Source organism: Dendrobates tinctorius, unplaced genomic scaffold (genome assembly GCF_039654945.1).
Source record: "Dendrobates tinctorius isolate UK_male_01 unplaced genomic scaffold, ASM3965494v1 ptg000132l, whole genome shotgun sequence".
NCBI classification, from domain to species: domain Eukaryota; kingdom Metazoa; phylum Chordata; class Amphibia; order Anura; family Dendrobatidae; genus Dendrobates; species Dendrobates tinctorius.
The window spans coordinates 2,461,062-2,480,148 of NW_027361800.1; the positions used below are offsets into that span (position 1 = coordinate 2,461,062).

The window sequence follows — 19,087 nt, forward strand, 5'->3', positions numbered from 1 at the left end:
GCAGCTCATTCAGGGGACCCGCCACCTTTGCGAAATCTTTGACAAACCGTCGGTAGTACCCGGCATGCCCAAGGAAGGCCAGGAGTTCCCTCACTGTTCGAGGGACTGGCCAGTTCTGGATAGCAGCCACTTTTTTCCGGTGAGGGTGGAACCCCGTTTTGTGACACTATGTGGCCCAGGTACTCAATCTCTCTCTTGAAGAGGTGGCATTTCTTTGGCTTCACCTTCAGATTTTGAGCCCGCAGTCTTTCAAGTACCTGTCCAAGCCGGGCAATATGGTCTTCTAACGAGGCAGAGAACACAATGATGTCATCCAGGTAGATCAGGGTAGCCTCAAAGTTTAAGTCTTCCAAACATTTTTCCATCAGCTGTTGAAATGTGCCCAGAGTATTGGAGAGCCCGAAGGGCATCCGGTTAAACTCAAACAATCCCATAGGGAGGATGAAGGCATTTTTTTCCTTGTCTTTTTCTGCCATGGCTACTTGCCAGTATCTACTTGCTAGATCCAAGGTGGAGAAGTACTTGGCTTTCCCCAATACTGTAATGGATTCCTTGATGCGGGGTAATGGGTATGAGTCTCGCACAGTGCAAGCATTGAGTTTCCTGTAATCGACACAGAACCGGATGGTCCCATCCGTCTTCTTGATGAGCACCACTGGGGCCGCCCAGGGGCTCTGACTACTCTGCAATATTCCTGAATCCAGCATCTACCTGAGTAATGTCTTTACCTCTTGGTACATCTTGGTTGGGATTTGCCGGTATCGTTCTCGATTGGACGAGCGTCCCCGGTCGGTATCTCTTGTGTGATCGCTTCGGTACAGCCAAAATCTTTGGCGTGACGAGCAAATGTGGCCTGATTTTCCCACAGCATAGCTTCTATCACCTGCACACGTTCAGGGCCTTGGGCCTTCACATACACTTCCATTTGATCCAGGATGACCCGCCCATTCCACTTCGGGGTTGGAGTCTCTTCGGACCGTGCAGAAACTGCCAGAGTCCACCCCGTACCTTCTATCGGCGATAAAGACATCTCCTTCTGACTCACCACTTCGCCCTCGTGTAGGTACACCCGGCCAAATCTGTCCCTCGTGGCAAGGTGACCTCCCCGGGGCCCACATTCAAAGCTCTTATGGACACGTGTCCTCGCTGGACCACCCCTATCATACGAGCTATCATTACTTCTTGGTCTGCTCCTCCGCCTACCACAGGCTAAGCAATCACCTCCAGCCCGTCAAGGTTGCGACTAGTCCCCACTGGAAGGTGTAATATACAGTACTTTCTCGCTCGGGTGGCAGGATTACATGCTCTTTCCCAAGGGCCCTGATGACCCCTACCGTCAGGCCCGGATTGGCAATATAACCAACCGGGCATTTTCCCGCTGGGCCGCTGTCACGTGGGCCGCGGGCGGCAGCGCCGATCATCTGGCCGCTTGCCAGCTGCTGCGGCCACTGTTGCTCCTGCCGCCGGCTCTCTGCGGGCATGGCGGTGATAGTTTCCAAGTTCCTCCCGCACTGTAGGGAGATAAGCCACCACGCCCCCCCCTCGCACCCCATCCTCGCCTTAGCATGAGACCCCCTCCCCCCCGCAGCCACTCACAGCGTCGCATTCGCTTGCCTGCTCGCTCTGTTCGCAGGACCTGTGTGAGGTCACAGGAGGGGAGGAGTCAGGGGGTCACATGATCAGGAGCCTTTGTCCAGACCCCCCACATGTCACCCCTGACTCCGCCCCTCCTGTGACCTCATCACAGGTCCTGTGCGCTCAGCCTTGCGTCTGCAAGACTCTGCTTTGCTGTTGTCATGGTACTGGTTGAGGTAAGTATGTGTGGGGTCAGGATTTACAGTGTGGATGTAGCAGAGCTGTGTGTGTACGAGGTGTACGGAACAGAGCCGTGTGTGTACGAGGTGTACGGAGCGGAGCCGTGTGTGTACGAGGTGTACGGAACAGAGCCGTGTGTGTATGAGGTGTACGGAGCGGAGCCGTGTGTGTACGAGGTGTACGGAACAGAGCCGTGTGTGTATGAGGTGTAAGGAGCGGAGCCGTGTGTGTGCGAGGTGTACGGAACAGAGCCGTGTGTGTATGAGGTGTACAGAGCAGAGCCGTGTGTGTACGAGGTGTACGGAACAGAGCCGTGTGTGTATGAGGTGTACAGAACAGAGCCGTGTGTGTATGAGGTGTACGGAGCGGAGCCGTGTGTGTACGAGGTGTACGGAACAGAGCCGTGTGTGTACGAGGTGTACGGAACAGAGCCGTGTGTGTATGAGGTGTACGGAGCGGAGCCGTGTGTGTACGAGGTGTACGGAACAGAGCCGTGTGTGTATGAGGTGTACGGAGCGGAGCCGTGTGTGTACGAGGTGTACGGAACAGAGCCATGTGTGTACGAGGTGTACGGAACAGAGCCGTGTGTGTATGAGGTGTATGGAGCGGAGCCGTGTGTGTACGAGGTGTACGGAACAGAGCCGTGTGTGTATGAGGTGTACGGAGCAGAGCCGTGTGTGTACGAGGTGTACGGAACAGAGCCGTGTGTGTATGAGGTGTACGGAGCGGAGCCGTGTGTGTACGAGGTGTACGGAACAGAGCCGTGTGTGTATGAGGTGTACGGAGCGGAGCCGTGTGTACGAGGTGTACGGAACAGAGCCGTGTGTGTATGAGGTGTATGGAGCGGAGCCGTGTGTGTACGAGGTGTACGGAACAGAGCCGTGTGTGTATGAGATGTACGGAGCGGAGCCGTGTGTGTACGAGGTGTACGGAGCGGAGCCGTGTGTACAAGGTGTACGGAGAGGAGCCGTGTGTACGAGGTGTACGGAGAGGAGCCGTGTGTGTACGAGGTGTACGGAACAGAGCCATGTGTGTACGAGGTGTACGGAACAGAGCCGTGTGTGTATGAGGTGTATGGAGCGGAGCCGTGTGTGTACGAGGTGTACGGAACAGAGCCGTGTGTGTATGAGGTGTACGGAGCGGAGCCGTGTGTGTACGAGGTGTACGGAACAGAGCCGTGTGTGTATGAGGTGTACGGAGCGGAGCCGTGTGTACGAGGTGTACGGAACAGAGCCGTGTGTGTATGAGGTGTATGGAGCGGAGCCGTGTGTGTACGAGGTGTACGGAACAGAGCCGTGTGTGTAAGAGGTGTACGGAGAGGAGCCGTGTGTGTACGAGGTGTACGGAACAGAGCCGTGTGTGTACGAGGTGTACGGAACAGAGCCGTGTGTATGAGGTGTACGGAGCGGAGCCGTGTGCGTACGAGGTGTACGGAGCGGAGCCGTGTGCGTACGAGGTGTACGGAGCGGAGCCGTGTGTGTACGAGGTGTACGGAGCGGAGCCGTGTGTGTACGAGGTGTACGGAGAGAAGCCGTGTGTACGAGGTGTACGGAGCGGAGCCGTGTGTGTGTACGAGGTGGAGCCGCGCGTGTACAGAGAGGAGCCGCGCATGTACGAGGTGTACGGAGAGGAGCCGTGTGTGTATAAGGTATACGGAGAGGAGCCGTGAGTGTATAAGGTGTACGGAGAGGAGCCGTGTGTGCATGAGGTGTACGGAGAGGAGCCGTGTGTGTGTATGAGGTGTATGGAGAGGAGCCGTGTGTGTATAAGGTGTACGGAGAGGAGCCGTGTGTGCATGAGGTGTACGGAGAGGAGCCGTGAGTGTATAAGGTGTACGGAGAGGAGCCGTGAGTGTATAAGGTGTACGGAGAGGAGCCGTGTGTACGAGGTGTACGGAGCGGAGCCGTGTGTGTGTACGAGGTGTACGGAGCGGAGCCGCGCGTGTACGAGGTGTACGGAGCGGAGCCGCGCGTGTACGAGGTGTACGGAGCGGAGCCGCGCGTGTACGAGGTGTACGGAGCGGAGCCGCGCGTGTACGAGGTGTACGGAGAGGAGCCGCGCGTGTACGAGGTGTACGGAGAGGAGCCGTGTGTGTACGAGGTGTACGGAGCGGAGCCGTGTGTGTACGAGGTGTACGGAGCGGAGCCGTGTGTGTGTACGAGGTGGAGCCGTGTGTGTATGAGGTGTACGGAGAGGAGCCACGCGTGTACGAGGTGTACGGAGAGGAGCCGCGTGTGTACGAGGTGGACGGAGTGGAGCCGTGTGTGTATGGAGTGGAGCCATATGTGTACGGGATGTGCGGAGCCAAGTGTGTACAAAGCATACAAAGCGGGCTTTTCCCACGGACACAGGAGTACACGGCGGAGCCCCGAGGAACATTTTAAAACACACACATGACGTTCCACCTGAAGTGATGTGCTGGAAGCTGACCGGAAATTAGATAATTTCTTGAGGAGATTGTGACGGAACCAGGAATGCTTCAGATCCATCACCGTGTCCTCCTCCGACAGCGCAGACAGCAGGATCGCCTTGGAATCGGGGATGCCGGCCATGTGAGCGGATCATGATAGGTCCTGCACCGGGAGGCTCAGGTGGGCACTACAATGGGAGCCGGGCTGCTATAGTATCTTTATAGAATCTTTCTTTATTTCTTTCTCTCTTTTTCTTTCTTTCTCTGTTCTTTCATTCTCTGTTCTGTCTTTCCCTCATTTTCTTTCTCTCTCTGTTCTTTCTTTCTCTCTCTGTTCTTTCTTTTTTCTCTCTCTGTTCTTTCTTCCCCTCTTTCTTTCTTTTTCTTTCCTCTCTTTCTCTCTGTTCTTTCTTTCTTTACTTCTTTCTTTCTTTCTCTCTCTGTTCTTTCTCTGTCTCTCTCTGTTCTTTCTTTCTTTCCCCTTTCTTTCTCGCTCTCTCTGTTTTCTTTTTTCTCTCTCTCTCTGTTTTCTCTCTTCTTTAGTGCCAGTCAGTGTGCCCATAATGCCAGCCACTGTGCCCTCAGTACCAGTCAGTGTGATCAGCAGTGCTAAATGGGTGCGATTAGGTGTGGACATGGGTGTGACTAGTTGTGAAATGGGTGTGGCTGGGCGTGGCCAAAATTTGCAGCGGCACGCTGCGCGTGCCGCAGTCTTTGTCCATCTTTCCCTTCTTCAAAAGTTGGGAGGTACGATAGGGGCGGCTATGACCAGGGGGTCTGGTTGCCCAATAGAGAGCAGTTCTGCCAGGAATTCTGTAATCATGCGTACAAAAGGGGACAGAGCTTTGGGAGGAGTACTGTACCTAAAAGCAATAAATAGGACTGAGCTGAAATACTGGGCACAGCTCTGACTACATGTTATATAGTCGTGTTAATCTCCTCTCACTTCTTGTAACCTACAAGTGTACAAAGATATTATATAGTCACCATGTGACTAGTGGGCCTGTGTAACTTCAAATGCCAGGGCTGAATTTTAGTCCCAGTCCGGCCCTGCCTACCGTCTGATAAGACGGCACACTCTTCTGCATCCCACAGACGCAGATCAATCGCTGAAGGGCTTCTTGAGTAGGCTTGTGTGTAGCAGCCTTCTTCCAATAATTGGGTCCCCGTTTGGTAAACATTACCTGATTGAGTTCTCGTAGGATATTCATTCACAGTACTACAGGCACATCTTCTTTGATGGGCTCAGGGACTAGCAGGATCCCTTTCTTTCCCACTTCTTGCCTACAGATTCGAATATTCATCCACACGACCCCTGTGACTGGGATCGGTTGTTGATTGGCAGCAAACAACCGGATCAATGTCTCCTCTGGCTTGGCCAGGCCCTGAAAATGCTGTTTGAAATATGATTCTGGCATCAATGTCACTTGTGACCCGGTATCAAGAAATCCACTGGAACACCCTCAAATTCAGCATGCAGGATGGGACTCCCAGCAATCAAATGTTCATTATGATAAGGAGCGGTTTCTCTTCTTGCCTCCCCCACAGAAGAGATAAAGCTGGACATGTGCTATCCTGGCTATCCTGTTTGCTTCTAGCAAGGACCAGATCCATGTGGAAACAAAAAAAAAGAGAAAAAAGGGGGGGAATAGTGCCTCACCGTGCAATCCGTGCCTGGTAGCCTTACTGCAGTGGAGATCCAAATTTCATCTGACAATCTACGACTAAGCGCTACGGCCAGAAATGTCACCACTACCCAAGTCACCTTTGATTGGAACACAAAATCCTCTCGAGTCATCCGAAAGACTGCTTATGCTTGCTGAACTTTTCTTTGCTCCACAATTTGTGTTTCCTGGCTATCATTAGCTCATTCCTACATCAACAGAGAATACTTTTCTTCCACCTGAAGGTACCATAGAACCTGAATTGATCTCCAATCATTGGACAGTACCTTTGAGATGCTCTGAGCGGAGTAGAAAAGGTATCCTACCTGCTCGGTACAAGGACTAGGTACCACACCATATATCCTTCTGGAATGATATGCCTTCCTGGCATTTACATACTCAGATTTACCAGATTAATATGTGTGATTTTTCTAGTTAATATAACAGGTCAAGGACTGTGCCTGGCTCACAAAGCCAAGAAATTTTACATTTCATTAACCCCATTTACATTAACAGTATTATAGTTTTTACTAAGAATTTTGTCTATGTTCATGTTTATCTACTATTGCATTTTTTGTCTAGGTATGACCATTTACATCAAATGCCTAGAGACAATATCCCAACAATGTTCTGAATATTTCTCATGTTCACATCCTACATTGATTTTACTAGTAATTATTCCATTTTGCCATGCACTTGTGTATAGCACTTTTTCCTCTGTATTCCTAACTTTGTAATTTGTACAAGGTACCCATTCTACAGCTGCTGAATGAGGCAGTTGTCATGTGGCAGTACATTTGTTCCAGTGTGTCAGGATTAGTTTGGGCACTGTGACTTAGAAAATGTAATACATTGCATTGTATACCCAAAACTCATAAATGTGCTTTGCTGCCATCTACTGGCCAATGTGTATATGAAAGTGTGAGGGATCACACAGGGGAAGGGGTGCATCGACTTCGTTCACCTCGGGGAAGAGGAGAGAAGCACCCGCAGGGATCGACTCTCTGGCATCACTCCTTGCTCCAGGTCAGTGAGGGAACTGCACCGAGGGCAAATAGTCACCGGAAAGGCTTCCCTTATAGGTACGAGTTAGTGAGGTGGTCCCAGTGAGGGGGGACATATATCGCCAGTCCAGGCTTGGGATACACTGTATATTTAAACCTCCTGGCCATCACTGCCAGAGTTCCTCACTAAAACAATACGATATTCTGCCACCAGTTCCTCGTTCGACATAAGCCCCATCCGACAACAGGCTTATATCGGGTCAGAAACCAACCCGGGTAGTGTACAATTGATGAACCGAGTACGCAGACATGGGTATTCATGGATTGAGATAAAAGAGCAGCCCAAGATTAATTTTATATTTAATCGCCTAAAAGGCGCACTAGAAGTATGCAAGCATACTGTATATTTACAGAACAATATATAGGTATACAGTCAGGAGTGTAGTACAAAGGATTGGGTATAAAGTAGATAAGTTGCAATTACTGTGTTAATCTTAGCTACAGGCTTTCCTAGCTCCGTTAGCAAACGTATCCTCCGGCTAGTAGAAAAACTCAGCTCAAAATGAGCAGCTGTCTCTTATCTCCTAGGCTGTCCCCTCCCACACTTTGCTGCGTCCCCTGGGCTGGGCTAACTCCCTCCTCCCATGTCTGAGAATTAGATTTTCTGTCCAGAACCATGGCTGGCCCATAACTTTGCGCTTGAAGCTCTGAATGGCTTGGTTGTACCACCACTGGATTCTGCTGGATTTCATCTGCGCATAGAGACCAAATTTGCCTACCGTATGTAGTTCCTATTAGCTATGCTTTAAAGCCCCATAATCCAGAGTGCTACAGGTGACTAAATAATATGGGCGCTTAGGGAAAGGAACGCCGATTTGGATTATGTTCTCGGCTAGTCTCAGAGAGATATTGCATTCTGTTATTATAGGTCATTTTCCAGATTCAATACCTCAGAGCCTGCAAAAGGGAATGGTAGGCTCAAAACTGTGAGCAATTCCACACTTTAGTGTGCTTCCATAGAGAGCCAATCTGTGAAAGTCCCTCCATCAGTGCAATATTTTTTGGATTGCACATAGCACTTCCTCTAATAGCAAGTGAAGAGAACTCTGCTCCAGCCACCCTGAGAGGCCATAACCTCACTTGTCTCATGAGGAGAGAATCATTAATTCTACATAGCTCCCAAGCGTCCAGGATTGGGCGGGACAGTCCCGTTTTTGCTCCGCCCACCTGCTGTCCTGCCCGGGACACTATTTTTCCCACACTGCAGGGAGATAAGCTATACGCCCCACCTTGCACCCCATCTTCGCCCTCTGAGAGACCCACCGCAGCCACTCACAGCCTGTAATGAGGTCGCTAGGCTGTAGTTCTCTTTTGTGCGCACAGGACCTGTGATGAGGTCACAGGATGGGAGGAGTCAGGAGTCGCATGATCATAATGTGACTCCTGACTCCTCTCATCCTGTGACCTCATCACAGGTGCTGTGCGCACAAAGAAGAGAACTACAGCCTAGCGCCATCATTGCACGCTGTGAGGGGCTGCGGTGATCAGGAGCCTGGTGTATGCAGGACTCTCTCTGCTGTGCTGGTCGTCATGGTGCTGGATGAGGGAAGTTTATGTGTGGGGTCAGAAGGGGTTTACAAGGTGTATGGAGCGGAGCCATGTGTGTATGGAGCAGAGCCGTGTGTGTATGGGGCGGAGTCGTGTGTGTACGGAGCGGAGCCGTGTGTGTACGGAGCCATGTGTGTATGGAGCATAGCCGAGTGTGTACGAGGTGTACGAAGCAAAGTCGAGTGTGTACAAGGTGTACGGAGCAGAGATGCGTAAGGACCGGAGCCGTGTGTGTATGGAGTGGAGCCGTGTGTGTATGAAGCGGAGACGTGTGTGTACGTAGCGGAGCCATATGTGTACGAGGTGTACGGAGCGGAGCCACATGTGTACGAGGTGTATGGAGCGGAGCCGTGTGTGTATGGAGTGGAGCCGTGTGTATACGAAGCGGAGACGTGTGTGTACGGAGCGGAGCCATATGTGTACAAGGTGTATGGAGCGGAGCTGCGTGTGTACGATGTGTATGGAGCAGAGCCATGTGTGTACGAAGAGGAGCCGCATGTGTACGACGTGTACAGAGCAGAGATGCGTATGGAGCGGAGCCGCATGTGTGCGAGGTGTACGGAGCGGAGCCGTGTGTCTACGAGGTGTATGGAGCGGAGCCGTGTGTGTATGGAGCGGAGCCGTGTGTGTACGGAGCAGAGCCGTGTGTGTACAAGGTGTACGGAGCGAAGCCGCGTGTGTACGAGGTGTACGGAGCGGAGCCGCGTGTGTACGAGGTGTACAGAGCGGAGCCACGTGTTTACGAGGTGTACGGAGCGGAGCCGCGTGTGTACGAGGTGTACGGAGCGGAGCCGCGTGTGTACGAGGTGTACAGAGCGGAGCCACGTGTTTACGAGGTGTACGGAGCGGAGCCGCGTGTGTACGAGGTGTACGGAGAGGAGCTACGTGTGTGCAGGGCGTATGAAACGGAACCCTGTGTGTACGAAGTGTACGGAGCTGAGCCTTGTATGTATAGAGCGGAGCAGAGCCGTGTGTGTACGGGGTGTACAGAGTGGAGTTGCGTGTGTATGGAGCGGAGTCGCGTGTGTACGAGGTGTACGGAGTGGAACCACGTGTGTACGAGGTGAATGTTGCAAAGCAGCATTTGTACAAGGTTTACGGAGTGAAGCCATGTGTGTACAAGGTGTGCGGAGCAGAGCCGCATGTGTATGAGGTTTAAGTAGTGGAGCCATGTGTGTACTCAGTGGAGCCATGTGTGCGCGATGTGTACAGAGCAGAGCCGTGTGTGTATGAGGTGTGCAGAGCCATGTGTGTACAAGGTGTATGGTGGGGAGCATTTATACCTCCCAACCATCCCAGATCGAGCAGGGCAGTCCCGATTTTGAGTCTGCCCCACTGCCCCGGGCGGGAGGTTACTTTTCCCACGGACACAGGAGTACACGGCGGAGCCGAGGAGCACTTTAAATTTTGCACATGACATTCCACCGGAAATGACATGCTGGGAGTTGACCGGAAATGAGGTAATTTCGGGAGGAGATTGTGACGGATCCATGGAGGCACTTCAGGGAATGCTTGAGATCCATCACCGTGTCCTCCGACAGCATGGACAGTGGGATCACCTTGGACTCAGGGATGTTGGCCATGTGAGCGGATCATGATATGTTCTGCATCAGGAGGCTGAGGTGGGCACTAAAATGTGAGCCGAGCTGCTATAGTATCTTTATAGAATCTTTATTTCTTTCTCTCTCTGTTTCTCTCTCTCTTCTTTCTTTCCCCTCTTCCTTTCTCTCTCTCTGTTCTCTTTCTTTCTCCTCTTTCTTTCTCTCTCTGTTCTTTCTTTCTTTCCTATCTCTCTCTTTTCTTTCCCTCTCTCTCTGTTCTTTCTTCCCCTCTTTCTTTCTCTCTCTGTTCTTTCTTTCTTTCTTTCTTTCTCTTTCTTTCTTTCTCTCTGTTTTTTATTTCTTCCCCCTCTTTCTTTCTCTCTGTTCTTTCTTTCTTTCCCCTCTTTGTTTCTTTCTTTACTTCTCTCTCTAATCTTTCTCTCTGTTCTTTATTTCTCTCTGTTCTTTTTCTCTCTCTGTTCTTTCTTTCTCTCTGTGTTCTTTCTTTCCCCTCTTTCTTTTTTCTCTCTTTCTGTTGCTTTTCTCTGTCCCCTCATTCTTTCTCTCTATTCTTTCTTTCTCTCTTTCTTTCTTGCTCTCTCTGTTCTTTCTTTCCCCTCTTTCTTTCTCTTTCTCTCTGTTCTTTCTTTCTCTTTCTTTCCCCTCTTTCTTTCTCTCTCTAATCTTTCTTTCGCTCTCTCTTTTCTTTCTCTCTCTTCTTTCTTTCTCTCTCTGTTCTTCCTTTCTTTCTCTCTATTCTTTCTTTCTCTCTATGTGCTCTTTCTTTCCCCTCTTTCTTTCTCTCTCTGTTCTCTTTCTTTCTCTCGCTCTCTGGTCTTTCTTTCCCCTCTTTCTTTCTTTCCCCTATTTCTTTTTTCTTCTCTCTGTTCTTTTTTTCTGTCCCCTCTTTCTTTCTTTCTCTCTTTTTTCTCTCTGTTTCTTTCTTTCTTTCTTTCTTTCTTTCTTTCTCTCTCTGTTCTCTCTTTCTTTCTCTTTCTCTCTGTTCTTTCTTTCTCTATCTCTGTTTTTCCTTTCTTTTTCTCTGTTCTTTCTTTCTTTCTCTGTTCTCTTTCTTTCTCCTCTTTCTTTCTCTCTGTTCTTTCTTTCTCTTTCTTTCTCTGTCTCTGTTCTTTTTTCTGTCCCCTTTATTTCTCTCTTCCTTCCCCTCTTTCTTTCTCTCTTTCTTCCCCCTCTTTCATTGTTTGTTTGTTTCTTTCTCTCTCTGTTCTTTTTTCCCTTATTTCTTTCCCTCTCTGTTCTTTCTTTAGCTCTCTGTTTTCTTTTTTCTCCCTCTCTGTTCTTTCTTTTCCTCAGTACCAGTCAGTGTGCCAACAGTACCAGCCACTGTGCCCATAATGCCAGCCACTGTGCCCCTGGTACGAGTCAGTGTGATCAGCACTGCTAAATGGGTGCGGTTGGAGCGTGGACATGGGTGTGAATCGTTGTGAAATGGGTGAGGTCGGGCGCGTGGCCTACTTTTTGTCCCTTTTTCCCTTCTTCAAAAGTTGGGAGGTATGCTTCTATATGCACAATATACTGTGAACTTTGCCTTTAAAAGAGACTGTACCTCATTATCTCTGTCAGTAAAATTATGTTTACAAGTTCATCTGCATGTCTGGCTGCTTGAAATTGTACCACAGGCGCTCCTAAACCTGGATCTAGACACTACCGCTACAGGAGTGCTCTGGGGGGCACTATACCATCCACAAGTGCCACCTCCCACTCTTGAGAATTGTTGTGGACATGAGGGAAGTGTTGAGGGGTCCACTTCAGCTACCGTGACATCATTATCTGCTGCCTAGTGGGACTGCATGCCCCAGCTGCCCCTTCTGCAACATATGGTGCCTCCCTAGTGGCCCACCACACCTCTGCCTCTTCTGTGACAGTGCGTACACAATGTTTTGAAGGAGGAATGTACCTGCTCCACTTACCAGGATACCAGGCCAGTAGTGGAGCTACAGGTGATCATATGAGATGTTTTTTAATAAAATGAATTAACTGGTCTTGGGGGGAGCAAATGATGATGAACTGAGGGTGTGTGATGAGGGACATTGAGTGATGATGCATTGAGGTGGTGGAGTGAAAATAATGATGAATCAAGGGTGGGGGTAGAAAATGATGAATTGAGGGTGGCTGATGGGGACAGCAAATGATGACTTGAGGGTTGGGGGATGGGGAGAGCAAATGATAATGAATTTTGGGTGGGGGAAAGCAAATGGTGAATTGAGGGTAGGGTGCAGCAAATGATGATGAATTGAGGGTGGGGGAGAGCAAATGATGATGGATTGAGACTGGGGCATGGGGACATCAAATGATAATGAATTGAGCATGAGGACACGAAATGATGAATTGAGGGTGGAGGTGGGAGAGAGAAAGAGGACATGACAATGAATTAGGGCTGAGAAGGGCATGTAAATGTAATCGGGGGAGTAATAGGTAAAGAGTTGTTGAGAATGAAAGAATGTGACTGGTAATGAGTTGAGGGAAAGATTACAGGTGCTAATTAATTTTTATAATTGAGGGGAAGGGGCTATTTATAATTAGGGGGCACAATGGTGGATTACATTTTATATTTGGAATGGTGGGTTGCATAATAAGTAATTATATAATAATGGTGAGTGCCCATCATTATTCAGCTGTTTAGAGTAGAAGTTGGGGAATGTGATGTGGAAGCGGTACTCTAGATAACTGTGTGTTATTTTATGCAGAGACAAGTCCTGGCTGGAAAAAGTGATGGTGGTCTGCGCTGAATGAAGGAGAATAGTGAAGATGAAGTACAGTGCAGCTTTATCTGTGCATCTGCACTCTCGCAGCTTTATCTGTGCATCTGCACTCTCGCAGCTTTATCTGTGCATCTGCACTCTCGCAGCTTTATCTGTGCATCTGCACTCTCGCAGCTTTATCTGTGCATCTGCACTCTCACAGCTTTATCTGTGCATCTGCACTCTCGCCGCTCTGCCTGCTCGGCTCTCTAGCCGCTCTGTCTGCCCGGCTCTCTAGCCGCTCTGCCTGCACGGCTCCTTCTGCCGCTGCAGTACCTCTTGCTGTAGCTTCTCTCCACAGACCTTGTGGTTCAGCTTTTCTCCACTCCTGCTGCCACTGCAGAACCTCTTTCTGCAGCTTCTCTCTGCACTTCTGCCTTCACCTGTCCAAACCTGTTCCTTCTTATTTCACTCTTGCCTGCCTGCATCCATACCTGCACCTCCTGTGTGAACAGGTCCAAACCTGTTCCTTCATATTCCACGCCTGCCTGCCTGCATCCATACCTGCACTTCCTGTGTGAACAGGACCAGACCTGTTCCTTCATATTCCACGCCTGCCTGCACTCATACCTGCACCTCCTGTGTGAACAGGTCCAAACCTGTTCCTTCATATTCCACTCCTGCCTGCCTGCATCCATACCTGCACCTGCTGTGTGAACAGGTCCCTACCTGTTCCTTCTCAATCTGTGCCCGCCTGTCCTGTGTCTCAAGCCGTGCCCGCCTGTCCTGTGTCTCAAGCCATGCCCACCTGTCCTGTGTCTCAAGCCGTGCCCGCCTGTCCTGTGTCTCAAGCCGTGACCGCCCATCCTGTGTCTCAAGCCGTGCCCGCCTAAAGCAGTGTCTCCAAGCCACGCCTGTTTGCCCAGTGTCTCCAAGCCACGCCTGCTTGCCCTGTATCTGTCGTACCTTCTTGCCCTGTGTCTCAGTCTGCCTGTCAGTCACATCTGTCCAAGTGACTTGTCTCCAAGTGGGATCAGCAGCCACAGCCAGACACCACCCTGGAGTGGCACCCGACAGCTATCTGTCGCACAAGCCTGACCTCACCATCAGAGGCTCCAGTGAAGACCAAGGTAGCTGTCGCAGTCATGCCCCTTCCAGGGTAGTCTGGTCTGTGGCACAGTGGGACCACAACCCCCGGCTCGCGCTGTTCAGCCAAGGCGCGGGCGTGACAGTTGCACAGGCCATGGTCCCCGCTGAGTCCCATGTCCTTCCGCTCGCAGAGCGTCATGAACTCTCTCCCTGCCAGTGTGAGCCACCGGAAGAGTTTGTTCCGCCTTGTGTGATTCCAGTTGTGGAGACTTCTGAACCACTCATAGTCTCCAAGGCCATATATGAGCAGCTCCTGGCCTACGAAGAGCACGACCCAGCAGATCCGCCTAGGTTCTATGGGGACCCCAAAGAGTGCCAAGGGTTCCTGAAAAAGTGCCTGCACTACATCCTGCAGAATGCAGTTTGTTTCCCCTCTGACCGGGTCAAGGTGGCATATATCATGTCCTACCTAGCTGGTGATGCCTTGAATTGGATCTGTCCCCTTTGGGAAGCAGGGGACCCTGTCATCATGAGCCTGGGGGCCTTCCGTAAAGTTTTCGACATGCCTCGTCCAGCTGCTCTTGAGATGTCTTCCCCTTCAAGCTTCCAGATACAGACCAGACAAGAGGAACCTATGGGTGAATCCTCTCATCCATCTGTGACCGTCCCTGACACTCCTGTTCCTCAGCCTGCTAAGGCGGCCTCCCGTGTAAGGTCCAAGAGGTCTAAGAAAAAGCGGCTGGCAAGCTTATAGCCGCAATCTGGTCTCGTGAAGGAACATCCCGACGGTCTCTGTCCTGTGAAGCCAATGACTGTTTCTCTGCCTTCTGGGAGCTTTGGTGTGTATAAACCGCCAGCCATACGGAGTCAGTGTGTCGTCTCTGTCATACAGCTCCCGAAGCCAACGTGGGCGTTGTCTCGAGGTGGCCGAGCCCTGTTGGAAAACAGTCTAGTCCTACAAGGACAACTACAGCTCCAGGTTGGAGCTTTATACATGAAGAAGTTCATCTTCCACGTGTTGACTGGTATGCCCATGGGTCATTCTGAACCAGAGATCCTGGCGCCCATTTATGTTTGGAGACCCAGCAAGGCACCACACTTGAAACAACCAAGTGACAAGAGGTGTCTGGTTCCCTTGTGTCGCATTCAGTCAGCAAGGTTGTTTTCTTCGTCTGGTTTGCTAGTCGCCGAGTCAAGGTGTGAGGATGCCTCTGAAGAAGGGGAGGCGGTCTCAGTCTCCTCACATGTCCCCAGCGACTATACCAGTGTCCTGCTCCCAAGAGCACCCCTGCCTCTTGATTGTCTTCCCCAGGATAAAGGGCTGAAGATGGATCCTGAGTGTATACCTTCATCTCCCCTGTGGCCCAGGGGTGAAGGTCCCAAGACAGAGCTTCACCCATCCTCTAACCAGGAAGATGTGGTCCAGTTTTTTCAGGGTAACAGGCTGAAGTGGCTCCCTGTATGTATGCCTCCAGCTTCCATTTGGCAGGTGGGTGAAGATGTTGGAGCAGTGACCTACCTATCTCCATTTCTCACCAACCGGGAGGAGGAGGTCCAATTTTTCTGGCACATCGGGCAGAAGTTGGACTCGGTGATGGTGTCTTCTGTTTCCAGCTGGTCGGCTGATGTAGGGGTCAAGTCTGAAGCTTCCAGGTCCCTGCTCTCTGCCAATCAGGAGGAAGAAGTCTTTGTACCCTCTGTGTTGGAAACTGACTCCCTTAGGCACCAAGAAACCGGGCAATCTGGTATTCCTGATGGCACACATACTCCACCCTACCTGAAGGATGTCGTGTCAACCTGGACTGTGTGTGGTCCCATACTCCTTCTTCTGGTCATTCTGGCAGGCTTGAGGAAGAGGGGCCGTAAAGGGGGGGTACTGTAACAACCCTGCTGGCATCACTGCATGGCCTCCCATCCCCCGCACACCAACTTACTTTCTGCTTCAAGCCATGCTGTGAATTCTGTCTGTTGCCAGCTCTGTGCCTCTGCTCTCCATGTTTCCAGACTGTGTGTATAGGGGGGCGGCGCCTGAACTCTCTGGTTCTTATGCATTCAGGGTGCACCTGTGTAATCTGTCCCTGACCAATCACCTGGAGCCCTTGACTATTTAGTTTCGCCACTCCCACTGACCTTTGCCTGTGCAATGTCTAAACTCAGTTAGCTCCTTGCTGCTGAGCTAGCCAGGCCCTGTCCTATGTCTTGCCTTCTCTGAAGGCTCTTAGTCTGTATTCCTGTGTCTCGGTACCTTGCCTAGCATTTCTCTGTCCGATTGCCAGGAGGCAGAATATCCTGGTCCTTGAGTCTTGTTCCCAGTGCCTTGTCTGTTCTCTGCCCGCCTGCCAGGAGGCTGAATATCCTGGTCCTTGTGTCTTTGTCCCTGTCTCTCTGTCTGAACTCAGTCTTACCTTTGTCTATCAGTCTCCCTTTCTCCTTGTCCATGGCTCCCTTCCTTGCTGTGTCTTTCCTTGTGTCCTCCCTGTCTGTGCATCTGCACTCTCGCAGCTTTATCTGTGCATCTGCACTCTCGCAGCTTTATCTGTGCATCTGCACTTTCGCAGCTTTATCTGTGCATCTGCACTCTTGCAGCTTTATCTGTGCGTCTGCACTCTCGCAGCTTTATCTGTGCATCTGCACTCTCGCAGCTTTATCTGTGCATCTGCACTCTCGCAGCTTTATCTGTGCATCTGCACTCTTGCAGCTTTATCTGTGCGTCTGCACTCTCGCAGCTTTATCTGTGCATCTGCACTTTCGCAGCTTTATCTGTGCATCTGCACTCTTGCAGCTTTATCTGTGCGTCTGCACTCTCGCAGCTTTATCTGTGCATCTGCACTCTGGCAGCTTTATCTGTGCATCTGCACTCTCGCAGCTTTATCTGTGCATCTGCACTCTCGCAGCTTTATCTGTGCATCTGCACTCTCGCAGCTTTATCTGTGCATCTGCACTCTCGCCGCTCTGCCTGCTTGGCTCTCTAGCCGCTCTGTCTGCTCGGCTCTCTAGCCGCTCTGTCTGCCCGGCTCTCTAGCCACTCTGTCTGCCCGGCTCCTTAGCCGCTCTGCCTGCATGGCTCCTTCTGCCGCTGCAGTACCTCTTGCTGTAGCTTCTCTCCACAGACCTTGTGATTCAGCTTTTCTCCACTCCTGCTGCCACTGCAGAACCTCTTTCTGCAGCTTCTCTCTGCACTTCTGCCTTCACCTGCACCCCCTGTGTGAACAGGTCCAAACCTGTTCCTTCTTATTTCACTCTTGCCTGCCTGCATCCATACCTGCACCTCCTGTGTGAACAGGTCCAAACCTGTTCCTTCATATTCCACGCCTGCCTGCCTGCATCCATACCTGCACTTCCTGTGTGAACAGGACCAGACCTGTTCCTTCATATTCCATGCCTGCCTGCATCCATACCTGCACCTCCTGTGTGAACAGGTCCAAACCTGTTCCTTCATATTCCACTCCTGCCTGCCTGCATCCATACCTGCACCTGCTGTGTGAACAGGTCCCTACCTGTTCCTTCTCAAGCCATGCCCGCCTGTCCTGTGTCTCAAGCCGTGCCCGCCTGTCCTGTGTCTCAAGCCGTGCCCGCCTGTCCTGTGTCTCAAGCCGTGCCCGCCTGTCCTGTGTCTCAATCCGTGCCCGCCTGTCCTGTGTCTCAAGCTGTGCCCGCCTGTCCTGTGTCTCAAGCCGTGCCCGCCTGTCCTGTGTCTCAATCCGTGTCCGCCTGTCCTATGTCTCAAGCCGTGCCCGCCTAAAGCAGTGTCTCCAAGCCACGCCTGTTTGCCCAGTGTCTCCAAGCCACGCCTCCTTGCCCTGTATCTGTCGTACCTTCTAGCCCTGTGTCTCAGTCTACCTGTCAGTCACATCTGTCCAAGTGACTTGTCTCCAAGTGGGATCAGCAGCCACAGCCAGACACCACCCTGGAGTGGCACCCGACAGCTATCTGCCGCACAAGCCTGACCTCACCATCAGAGGCTCCAGTGAAGACCAAGGTAGCTGTCGCAGTCACGCCCCTTCCAGGGTAGTCTGGTCTGTGGCAAAGTGGGGCCACAACCCCCGGCTCGCACCATTCAGCCAAGGCACGGGCGTGACAACAGGTGTCTTTTGTACAGGTAACAAGCACATGTAATTGCCCAGCCACTGCAGGAAGGCGGCGGCTGCATCTAATAGTGTGCCTGCTGTTAAAGACAAATGAATATTGAATGATCACCACACCCATAGTCCCTCACATCTCTTGGTGGCGACTTCAGTTAAAAGAGGTGGGAAGGATTACGGGCGTGGAGAGCAGTGAATATTCATTTGTCTTTAACAGCAGGCACAGGTGGGAGCTCCTGTCTCCTGTGACTCACTGCTCCGCCGCTGCCACTTCCCCACTCCACATCCACAGCAGATTCATCCAAATTTTTAAGGAAAAAAGTGTATCTTATAATCTGAAAAATACGGTATGTGACACATTCCCTTAAGGAAAAATATATAAAAAATATACTTAAAAATAGTATTGGATATTTTAAGAACTGTTTAATAGGTTAGAGTAGAGTAGGGCCTGGCCAAAAAATTTTACCTTGTAATGGCGGCTTAAAAAATCTTTTGACCAAAGCAAAATCTGATTGCTATGTATGTGATATGATGTTCAATGGGATCTGCTAATGATGGTGATTGGAGAGGATGTGGTGCAGAAGTGGACTTTTTCCAAAAGTGGGCAGTGGGACTGTGGAAGGTTCGAGAGGTGGAGGTAGAGCTGGGGTGGAGCCTGGGTGGTGTTTCAAAGGAACCCAAAAATGTTGCCAGTATAGGGCCCTGAGATTCCTGGTGGCAGCTCTGACGGTACCACAACAAACCTGCCAAGAAAGGATCGCAAGGAATGCATTAATCAGAGAGGCAGCACAGAAACCAAAAGTAGCCCTGATGGGGCTGCTGAGATCCCAAGCAGAGATTGGAGTATCTGTCCTTATGATCACAATAAGCCATACACTCCATAGAGGTGGCCTTTTTTGGAACAGTGGACAGAAAAAAAGCCTTTACTTACATACAAAATTTGTAAGGCTCATTTTGAGTTTGCCAAAAGATATATGGATGACTCCCCCATTGTATGGAGGAAGGTGAAGAGGTAAAATGAGACCAAAATGTAACTTTTTGCCCAGTAAGGCAAACTCTGTGTCTGGCACCAAACTAACACAGAGTCATCACCCCAAGAACACCAAGGCAGTGAGGTCAGAGAATATGGTCTTAGTCGAGGGGAAGATGGATGGTGCGAAATACAGCAATAT

The 19,087-nt window shown here is 50.8% G+C and overlaps 1 protein-coding gene across 1 annotated transcript in view; it reads right to left on the reverse strand.

Moving 5' to 3' along the window:
- The window catches only part of PRSS57 (serine protease 57), a 247,421-nt gene that overhangs the window by 43,237 nt on the left and 185,097 nt on the right, over nucleotides 1-19,087 (reverse strand). The window lies entirely within an intron of this gene.